The sequence below is a fragment of the Bos mutus genome, chromosome 1, assembly GCF_027580195.1.
Source record: "Bos mutus isolate GX-2022 chromosome 1, NWIPB_WYAK_1.1, whole genome shotgun sequence".
Classification (NCBI taxonomy): domain Eukaryota; kingdom Metazoa; phylum Chordata; class Mammalia; order Artiodactyla; family Bovidae; genus Bos; species Bos mutus.
In genome coordinates this window covers 103,063,420-103,073,470 of record NC_091617.1, presented here as the reverse complement: position 1 = coordinate 103,073,470, position 10,051 = coordinate 103,063,420, and positions in this window count along the sequence as shown.

The following is a 10,051-nucleotide window of genomic DNA, read 5'->3' as shown; positions in this document are numbered from 1 at the left end:
ACAGACACATTCTCTGTTTTTTTTTTTGCCTCCTACATTCTAGTTGGTAGGTCAAATGCAAAAGAAAAATCAATAAATGAAAAAGCATTCTTACATAACAAAATTCCATCTAAATAAGTGTTGTAAAGATACAGTAAATAGGATAAGAAGATAGAATGCAATTAGGGAATCAAAGATCTCTCTAAGAAAGTGATTTCTGAGCAGAAATGCAAAGGAAGTGAATGAGCAGTCTTACAGATACATATGTGAGAAGTGTTTTGGGCAATGAAAGTACTAGATACCAATGTGGGATAAATATTTGAGAAATATTAATGGATTGCAGAGGGGCAGATCACCTGGAGTTCCATGATCATAATATTTGTGTAGAAGAAACCCAAGAGAAAAGTGTCTGTGTTTAAGGGGGAGAGCATTAATTAATTTACACTCATAATGATCACAGGATACAGCCTAAAAATACACAAGAAAGCTTTTATTGGGAGCTTACAGCTTTAGTTCAAATGAAGTATAATGGTGCTTTGGTCTAAGATGGAAGTAATTAAAAATAGTATAATTCTGGAATTAATTTGGAAATAGCTCTGACACTATTTGATAATATTTTATATATGGTGTGTGGGTGAAAGAAAGGATTCCAGAGTGGCTCCAAGTTTTTTGACCTGAAGAAATTGATCTTGATAATCACTAATTTAATAAACATGAGAATAATCGAGTTTGAAGGAAGAGATCAAGAATTTAGTTTTGAACAATGTTAGGTGTGAAATGCCTTTGGGACATTTAAGAGGGGATAATAAGACATTGAAATGTGATTCAGAATATAGGGGAAATGTCATGGCTAAGGATAAATATTTTGGAGTCATCAGAATAGACATTTAAGGTCATGTACCTACATGTGATCCTGTATCAGTTCAGTTCAGTCGCTCAGTCGTCTCCGATTCTTTGTGACCCCATGAATCGCAGCATGCCAGGCCTCCCTGTCCATCACCAACTCCTGGAGTTCACTCAAACTCATGTCCATCGAGTCGGTGATGCCATCCAGCCATCTTATCCTCTGTTGTCCCTCTTCTCCTCCTGCCCCCAATCCCTCCCAGCATCAGGGTCTTTTCCAATGAGCCAACACTTTGCATGATGTGGCCAAAGTATTGGAGTTTCAGCTTCAGCATCAGTCCTTACAATGAACACCCAGGACTGGTCTCCTTTAGGATGGACTGGTTGGATCTCCTTGCAGTGATCCTGTATAGAGTATGTTAAAATAAAGAAGAGAAGAGGTCAGAGAGCATTAAGCCACCCACCATGTTGGTGGTCAGGAACATTCCAGCAAAGGTGAATCAGGAAAACAGCCCATGAAATCAGAGAAAAACAAAGAGAATCACAAAGGCATTTGTCTCAGATATTTACTATGAGAACCTCATTGAGTTCCTGGAAGTAAAACAAAAGGATTATTTTACATGCTATGTGGAGAATGGATTCGTTGGATCCAGTGAAAACAGAGAAATGAGTCAGAGGACCATTTCATTTGATTAGGTGACCTATCTTAGCAAGATAACTTGAAGCAAGAACCAGGATGAAGGAAATATTGGAACTAAAATCACACTTAGTAAAGTATTCTCAAAATACTTTAAAAAATATATATTATCATTGACTCGTGTGAGGTTTTGCCAGAAGAAAAAGTAGAAAAATCCTTACAAAAGGAAAAAATGATTGATTGTTTCAAGTGATTCTAAGATCAAGAAAACAAGAAAAAGCTTTTAATTTGACAGCAATGAAATCATCTGTAATATTCAAGTACATTGGTTTAAGAAAATTATAGGTGTGGAAGCCTGAAAGGAAAAGAAATGGATGAGAAGGGGCTTACATTCTCCCCAAAAGATCCTATATATCCCCAAGAGGACCTGACCTATTCAAAACAACCATTTAATCATCCAGTATCCTGCTGCTGCAATTATGATAGTCACACTTTCTGAACTGTGTCATGAGCTAAATATTCTGATATTGTCAGATCCACAGATTTTTTTCAATCGATATGCAAACTCAAAAGTTCTACCAAATGATAAACACTATTCTGGATGCTTCAGAAGGTCATTTGAGAAAGTAATAACTGGATAGAAATAGAATTTCATGAAAAGCTTGAAAATCACAGATTTCTTGACTCCACCAAGAGAGATATTCAACTAGGCTTCATATAGGGACATACATTGATAACTTTTAAAAATCTCTAGAGAACATATTAAGAGTCTTGTGAATCAATCATAAGAACAAAAAAGGGAGGGATGAGAATAATACTTAAGTGTTGTGTGTTTAGCATTGTGTTAGATGTTTTATCTGTTTATATTCTACTTTACATATGAGAAAACTCAGGACATATTCGAGAGCTGAAGCAATATGTCTCAAAACCTGAGGGCCTTTGAAGCCCATAAGACTTAAAAAATATCTGATGCTATAATCTCTATCTTTCATTTTAACCTTAGTTCACATCTAACTTTCATTATTACTGTTTGTACTAAACTTCACAGCAGTCTTGTTCTTTTTTCTTTTGGCCTGAGGCACAGATAAATCCTCTAGTCCATATGCTAAATACACATGTGGTGAAAGCTTTATGAGGAATATTATACTAAATTAAAATAAACAAACAAAAAATACAACATTGTATTTTACCAAACTGCTTTGCTCTGCTACTGTCAGATTTTTTTTTTTTTTAATGTCCAAGTTGCAATATAAAAACAGCCATTTGAAGCCAACTATTCAATTAAACTTTTTTCTTGAGAAAAATTCAACATTCATTGTCTTTTAAAGCTTTATATGACTATGAACAAAAGATTATGAAAATTAGACTAAAATCTGCATTTCTCTTTTCTCTGATTTTCAAACCTTTAATTATAAGGCTCCTCATGTAGTACCTCATGGAATTCACATATAATGTTTAAGATTATTTTCAAAAAACTGTATTTTTACAGTGAGCAAATATTTTTAAGTAAAGTCAAAGTGAGCTAGGAGGGAGATTGGACCATTAAATATATGCTATTAATTCCAGTACACTTGCTGAAGCAGTGTAACAAATTTTAGCACTAGGCTTTTCAGCAGCCAATGCAAACAGGAGAACATTATCACTCTGTTTATTTATAGTACACTTAAAATGAAAGCAAACCAGATGTTCTATAGAAGAACAATACGCCTGGCCTCAGACAAGAGAGAAATTTCTCCTGAGACCTCTTGTAGTCAACACTGTGTAATATAGTAAACAGTCTGAACTGAATTGTTACAATAAGTTCAATAATGCATTTCATAGGTCTCTTTCTGGTACACTAATGGCATCAAGCCAAAGAAATTCAGTAAAAGTGATTCCTAGGGAGACTAACGCAATACAGAAAATAGCCTTCTATATCTTTTTCCTAATTGAGTTCTAAATTTACTCCTCCAAGTACAGTAGTACTAAATATAGGAATGACCATGATTAAATGCCATCTGTGCCTCAGGTAAGACGTGGAATTATAGAGGCCAGACTTATAAAGATGCATTCTGCTAACCTATAAGAAGAAGTGTAGGAGCATGTTCAAAAATAACAGTATTAGTAACTGTACTTGGTTTTCAGAATCATTGTATTATTCCAACACACAATTGAAAAATATGCCTTAACTGTTTTTGGTAGTTTTTGGCTGGTGTCTGTACCAAAAGTCAGAATAAAAAAGAAAGGCATACAAATTTATTGCATACTTTTTTAGTGACACAGAGTCTTCATGCTTCAACTGAAGAAGCAGTTGAACTGAAAAGTTTGTATTCTAGATTTAACAAAGAATGGAAAGTCATGGAAAAGCAAAAAAAATAAAAAATAAAGAAAAAGAAAAAAGTATTCTAAGAGTGTAAACTAAGGGAGAAACAACATGGCTTATAAATTCAGAGACCTCTCCCTGTCTCTTTTGGAGTTTGCTCCTTTCCCCAGGAATAGGGAGAGATCTCTCACCTGATGGTTTTATAAACTGCTTCAGGGCAAAGTCAGAAAATCCTGCGTCACCTGCTGTTTCCCAAATTCCTGTAGCCTGAATTATTCAGTATCCCAAGTTGCAATATTTTTGAAGTAGCCTTGAACCTCATCACATGCATTACATACATGATCTTTTGTATTATTTTGTCTTTATTTATTTATTTTTGGTAACTTTGAGTATGACAAAATGCCAATTCAAATTACCAGTTATAGAATGCAGTTACTTTGGAAGAATAGAAAACCAAAATCTTTGACTTGCTAATATATTTCTCTAGTCTTATTTTCCTTAATTTTTAAATATATAATTGTGGTAGATTGAATATATTAGTCATACATTTAAGCTGTATACCTCTTTTATTTTTCTGAGATAACTTTTTAAATTTAGGAATGTTTTTTCAAGTACTTACTTGTGATATAATGTAAGTAGCTTCAAACAGTATGTTTGTATATATAGACTTTAAATACTCAATGATATTTAATTTATTCATATGCTAAAGTAGTTTTAAATAATTAATGATACTTGACAATAAAATTACTCATTTGCTTTCATTTTTGTGGCTCAGTATGTACTCAAAATTAACTTAAAATATTGTTTTGGGTTTTTTAAAGAAAAATATATGTCCATAGAAAAACACGAATGCATCTGTTGATCCATAACAGTGTATGTCGAACTACACAGCTGTGTTCTTTAATTTAAAAGTACCCTTAATTAAAACCAGGACTCTTGGAGACTTCCTATGTCAGAGTAACTCTGGGTAGAATTCAAAGTCGTGCCTGAGTTAGGCAACAGATTAAATTACTATCATTTAAAATAAAAAACACTGGACTTCCAAAAGTAAAAATTAAATTATGTAAAAAGAGGACAAAAACTAGTGTTCTTGTCTAAATGAAAAAGTATAAGAAAAACAGAGACATGGTAATCCAAAAATTATGAAAATTGACTTAAAAATTATTTAGAAAATAGTGATAAAACTAAATTTACTTACTATCTCATGTACTTATCAAAAGTAAAAACAATTGAAGTAACAAAGAGTACCTAAAATCAATTTTAAAAGTGGTTCTTTTATGCTTGGAGATAAGGATTTCAAACATTGAAATATTTACAGATGAAATTAGTTAAAAAAGAATACATATGTTAATTTTATATTTATTTTCCTCTTTTAGCCAATGCAAAATGGCAAAAAAAAAAAAAGTATTCAAGTTTGTTAAAAATGTAGACATTTTAATCCCCTTGTTCTGGGTTTATTTTAGTAGCTAAATATCAACTGTTATGACACATAGACTAACATAAAAAAAATTGTAGACATTTTTTTGCTGGAAGGTGGAGAAGATTAATGACAGAAAGATAACTAAAGGAGCTAAAGCAAAGAAGAAAGTAAGACTTTTGAGAGAGAAACAGCTTCTCTGTAGCTGCTTTTCATATGACAGCAGTTTTAAAACCAATTAAAGGCAGGGTGCAGAGATGAGAGAAATTAAAAGAACATGTGGCAGACCTCAAGCAGTTTTGCCATCAGTTTTTACCCAAGAAATGTAGTTGAATAATAGGACTGAACTGGGCAGAAAGTAGTAAACATAATCAGGAAACTCTGAAACTCAGAGTAGATCTCTCTTTGCTTAAGGAGAACAAGGATTAGAGTTAGAGTCACGCCAGAGGAAAGAATCAAAGAATATACAGGGTTCTCAAGTGAAAACCCTTAAAAGACGAAAAGTACATTGATTGTTACTAGGGTGCTACACTGCCCCTCTTCAGATTGAATTCAGGTAATTAGCCATCTCTTTATCTATTTGTAGAGGAAAGGGTGAAATATCTTTAGAGGGAGGTAATAACTCTACAACTTTTTATATATACTGTCAAAATGAACAAATAATAGTTGGTGTTTTTTAGATGTCAACAAAATTAATATTTTAGATAGGATGATTAAGAAAAATGAGATCACAAATTTTTGACATCAGTAGAGAAAGAATTTTTCACTACAGATCCTACATAATTAAAAATAACTTTAGAATAATGTGAGTAACTTATTTCAGAAGTTAATTGACAATTTAATTAAATAACAAATTCTTTTAATAATACAATTGAACAAAATTGACAAAAGAATAAACAGAGTATCTTAATAGTTCTACTAAGGAAATGGAATTCATAACAAACAAGCAAAACTCACATAAAGAAAACTCCAGGCCCAGATACTTTCGCTGGTGAATTTTATCAGATTTTCAAGAAAAAAAAAAACTAACAAATTTACATGCAGAAAGGACTACTTACCCAACTTATTTATGGAGGAGCCAGCTAAATCTTAATAGGGCTTCCCTGGTGGCTGAGATGTTAAAGAATCTGCCTGTAATGCAGGAGATTCAGGTGTGATGCCTGGGTTGGGAAGATACCCTGGAGAAGGAAATAGCAACCTACTCCAGCATTCTTGCCTAGGAAATCCTATGGGCTATGGCAAAAAAATTTTTTTTTTTTTATATAGCCAGGCAGGCTATATAGTCCATGGAGTCACAATAATTGGATATAACTTAGTAAGTAAACCACCGCAAGTCTTAATATTTAAATATTGCAGCTATATCAGAAAGAATTCTGGGAAGTATCTCTGTTGAACATAGATAAACATGCTTAATAAGATATAAGTAAATTGAACACAGCTATATATGGGAAAAGGAAATATACCATGAGAAAGTAGGCTTCATATCAGTACTGTGAGATTGATTTAACATTTTAAATTAATCAGTGGAATTCATCTTAAGAGAATAAAGAAAAAACATCATCTCCACCAGAAGGAAAAAGCATGTGAAAGAAAACAAGTTTTTCACAATAAAAATTCTTATCAAACTAGTGGACTAGTAGGAAACTTCAATCTAGTAAATGGTATTCTATGAAAAAATTAAATGGTAATGTTAAGAAAACTAACATATCCGATCAGATAAGATCAGTCGTTCAGTCGTGTCTGACTCTTTGCGACCCCATGAATCGCAGCACGCCAGGCCTCCCTGTCCATCACAAACTCCCAGAGTTCACTGAGACTCATGTCCATCTAGTCAGTGATGCCATCCAGCCATCTTATCCTCTGTCGTCTCCTTCTCCTCCTGCCCCCAATCCCTCCCAGCATCAGAATCTTTTCCAATGAGTCAGCTCTTTGCGTGAGGTGGCCAAAGTACTGGAGTTTCAGCTTTAGCATCATTCCTTCCAAAGAAATCCCAGGGCTGATCTCCTTCAGAATGGACTGGTTGGATCTCCTCGCAGGCCAAGGGACTCTCAAGAGTCTTCTCCAACACCACAGTTCAAAAGCATCAATTCTTCAGTGCTCAGCCTTCTTCACAGTCCAACTCTCACATCCATACATGACCACAGGAAAAACCATAGCCTTGACTAGACGGACCTTTGTTAGCAAAGTAATGTCTCTGCTTTGAATATGCTATCTAGGTTGGTCATAACTTTCCTTCCAAGGAGTAAGCGTCTTTTAATTTCATGGCTGTAGTCACCATCTGTAGTGATTTTGGAGCCCAGAAAGATAAAGTCTGACACTGTTTCCACTGTTTCCCCATCTATTTCCCATGAAGTGATGGGACCAGATGCCATGATCTTCATTTTCTGAATGTTGAGCATTAAGCCAACTTTTTCACTCTCCACCTTCATTTCATCAAGAGGCTTTTGAGTTCCTCTTCACTTTCTGCCATAAGGGTAGTGTTATTGATATTCCTCCCAGAAATCTTGATTCCAGCTTGTGTTTCTTCCAGTCCAGCATTTCTCATGATGTACTCTGCATATAAGTTAAATAAACAGGGTGACAATATACAGCCTTGACGAACTCCTTTTCCTATTTGGAACCAGTCTGTTGGTCCATGTCCAGTTCTAACTGTTGCTTCCTGACCTGCATACAAATTTCTCAAGAGGCAGATCAGGTGGTCTGGTATTCCCATCTCTTTCAGAATTTTCCACAGTTTATTGTGATCCACATAGTCAAAGGCTTTGGTATACTCAATAAAGCAGAAATAGATGTTTTTCTGGAACTCTCTTGCTTTTTTGATGATCCAGCAGATGTTGGCAATTTGATCTCTGGTTCCTCTGCCTTTTCTAAAACCAGCTTGAACATCAGGAAGTTCACGGTTCACATATTGCTGAAGCCTGGCTTAGAGAATTTTGAGCATTACTTTACTAGCGTGTGAGATGAGTGCAATTGTGCGGTAGTTTGAGCATTCTTTGGCATTGCCTTTCTTTGGGATTGGAATGAAATCCGACCTTTTCCAGTCCTGTGGCCACTGCTGAGTTTTCCAAATTTGCTGGCATATTGAGTGCAGCACTTTCACAGCATCATCTTTCAGGATTTGGAATAGCTCAACTGGAATTCCATCACCTCCACTAGCTTTGTTTGTAGTGATGCTTTCTAAGGCCCACTTTACTTCACATTCCAGGATGTCTGGCTGTAGGTCAGTGATCACACCATTGTGATTATCTGGGTCATGAAGATCTTTTTTGTACAGTTCTTCTGTGTATTCTTGCCATCTCTTCTTAATATCTTCTGCTTCTGTTAGGTTCATACCATTTCTGTTCTTTATCGAGCTCATCTTTGCATGAAATGTTCCTTTGGTGTTTCTGATTTTCTTGAAGAGATCCCTAGTCTTTGTTTTCCTCTATTTCTTTATATATATATATATATATATATATATATATATATATATATATGCTATAGTTTGAATATTTTGTCCTTCCAAATTCATTGTGTTGAAACCTAATGCCCAATGTAATATATCAGGATATAGGGAATTTGGTAGGTGATTAGATCATGAGAGTGGAGCCCTTCTGAATTTTATTAATATTATAATAAAAAGACCACACAGAGCTCCCCAAACTCTAGCCCCTTCCTTCTGCCATGTAAGATTACAGTTAGAAGGTTCAATCTATGAATTAGAAATCTACTTTTCATCAGACACAAGTCTGCTGGTGCCTTGATCTTAGACTTCCCAGCCTGCAGAAATGTAAGAAATATATTTCTATCACTTATAAGCCACCCAGTCTCTGGTATTTTGTTATAACAGCCAGAATGAACTAAGACAGGTTAATGGTGAGAGACTATACATTGTCCCCCACATCTGGAATGTATCAAAGAAGCTTGTTTGTATTTATTCAGTACTGTCCTTAAGGCCCTCACTGTTTCAATAGGAGAGAAAAAGATTAAAAATGTATAAAGAAATAAAATCATAAAATACCATTCCTTTTTACAGATTATGCAATTATTCATGTGGACAATCCCCCCATAACTACAAAAAAATAAAAACTACCAAGCTAATAATACCTCAAATTTTATCTCAAAAAGATTTCAATAAAAAAAATGTAGTACAATTATTTATGGTAGCTTAAAATTGGAAACTAACCAAATTTTCATCACAAACATGGATGAACAAAATATGGTATAGCTTATTCTGGCTGTTATAACAAATTAGCAGAGTTTATACAAAATATCTTATGAGTAGTTTATACATAGTAGAAATGTATTATTCATAATTATTTATTGAACTTGCAACCTAATACGGATTATCTTTATTCTTATACATATTATATTAATTTATATCTTTTCAATTTTAATCTTCAAGGGAACATAGACTATTTTTGTCTTACTCTTTACATATAAGGTATTCACGTAACACTGTTCGAGAAAAAAATGACAACTTTTTTGCTTCATTGTTTTTAGAGCATTCACAGTATGTTATGGAGTTTTCAGAGTGCAACATATTAAAGAAAGTATCTTTTGAGTGTTCTGCTGCTAAGTCGCTTCAGTCATGTCCGACTCTGTGCAACCCCAGAGATGACAGCCCACCAGGCTCCCCCGTCCCTGGGATTCTCCAGGCAAGAACACTGGAGTGGATTGCCATTTCCTTCTCCAAAGCATGAAAGTGAAAAGTGAAAGTGAAGTTGCTCAGTCGTGTCCGACTCTTAGCAACCCCATGGACTGCAGCCTACCAGGCTCCTCTGTCCATAGGATTTTACAGGCAAGAGTACTGGAGTTGGGTGCCATTGCCTTCTCCTTGAGTGTTCTAGATATGGTTAAAGTATGAGCTTTCAAGAAATAGCTTTCTGTTTAA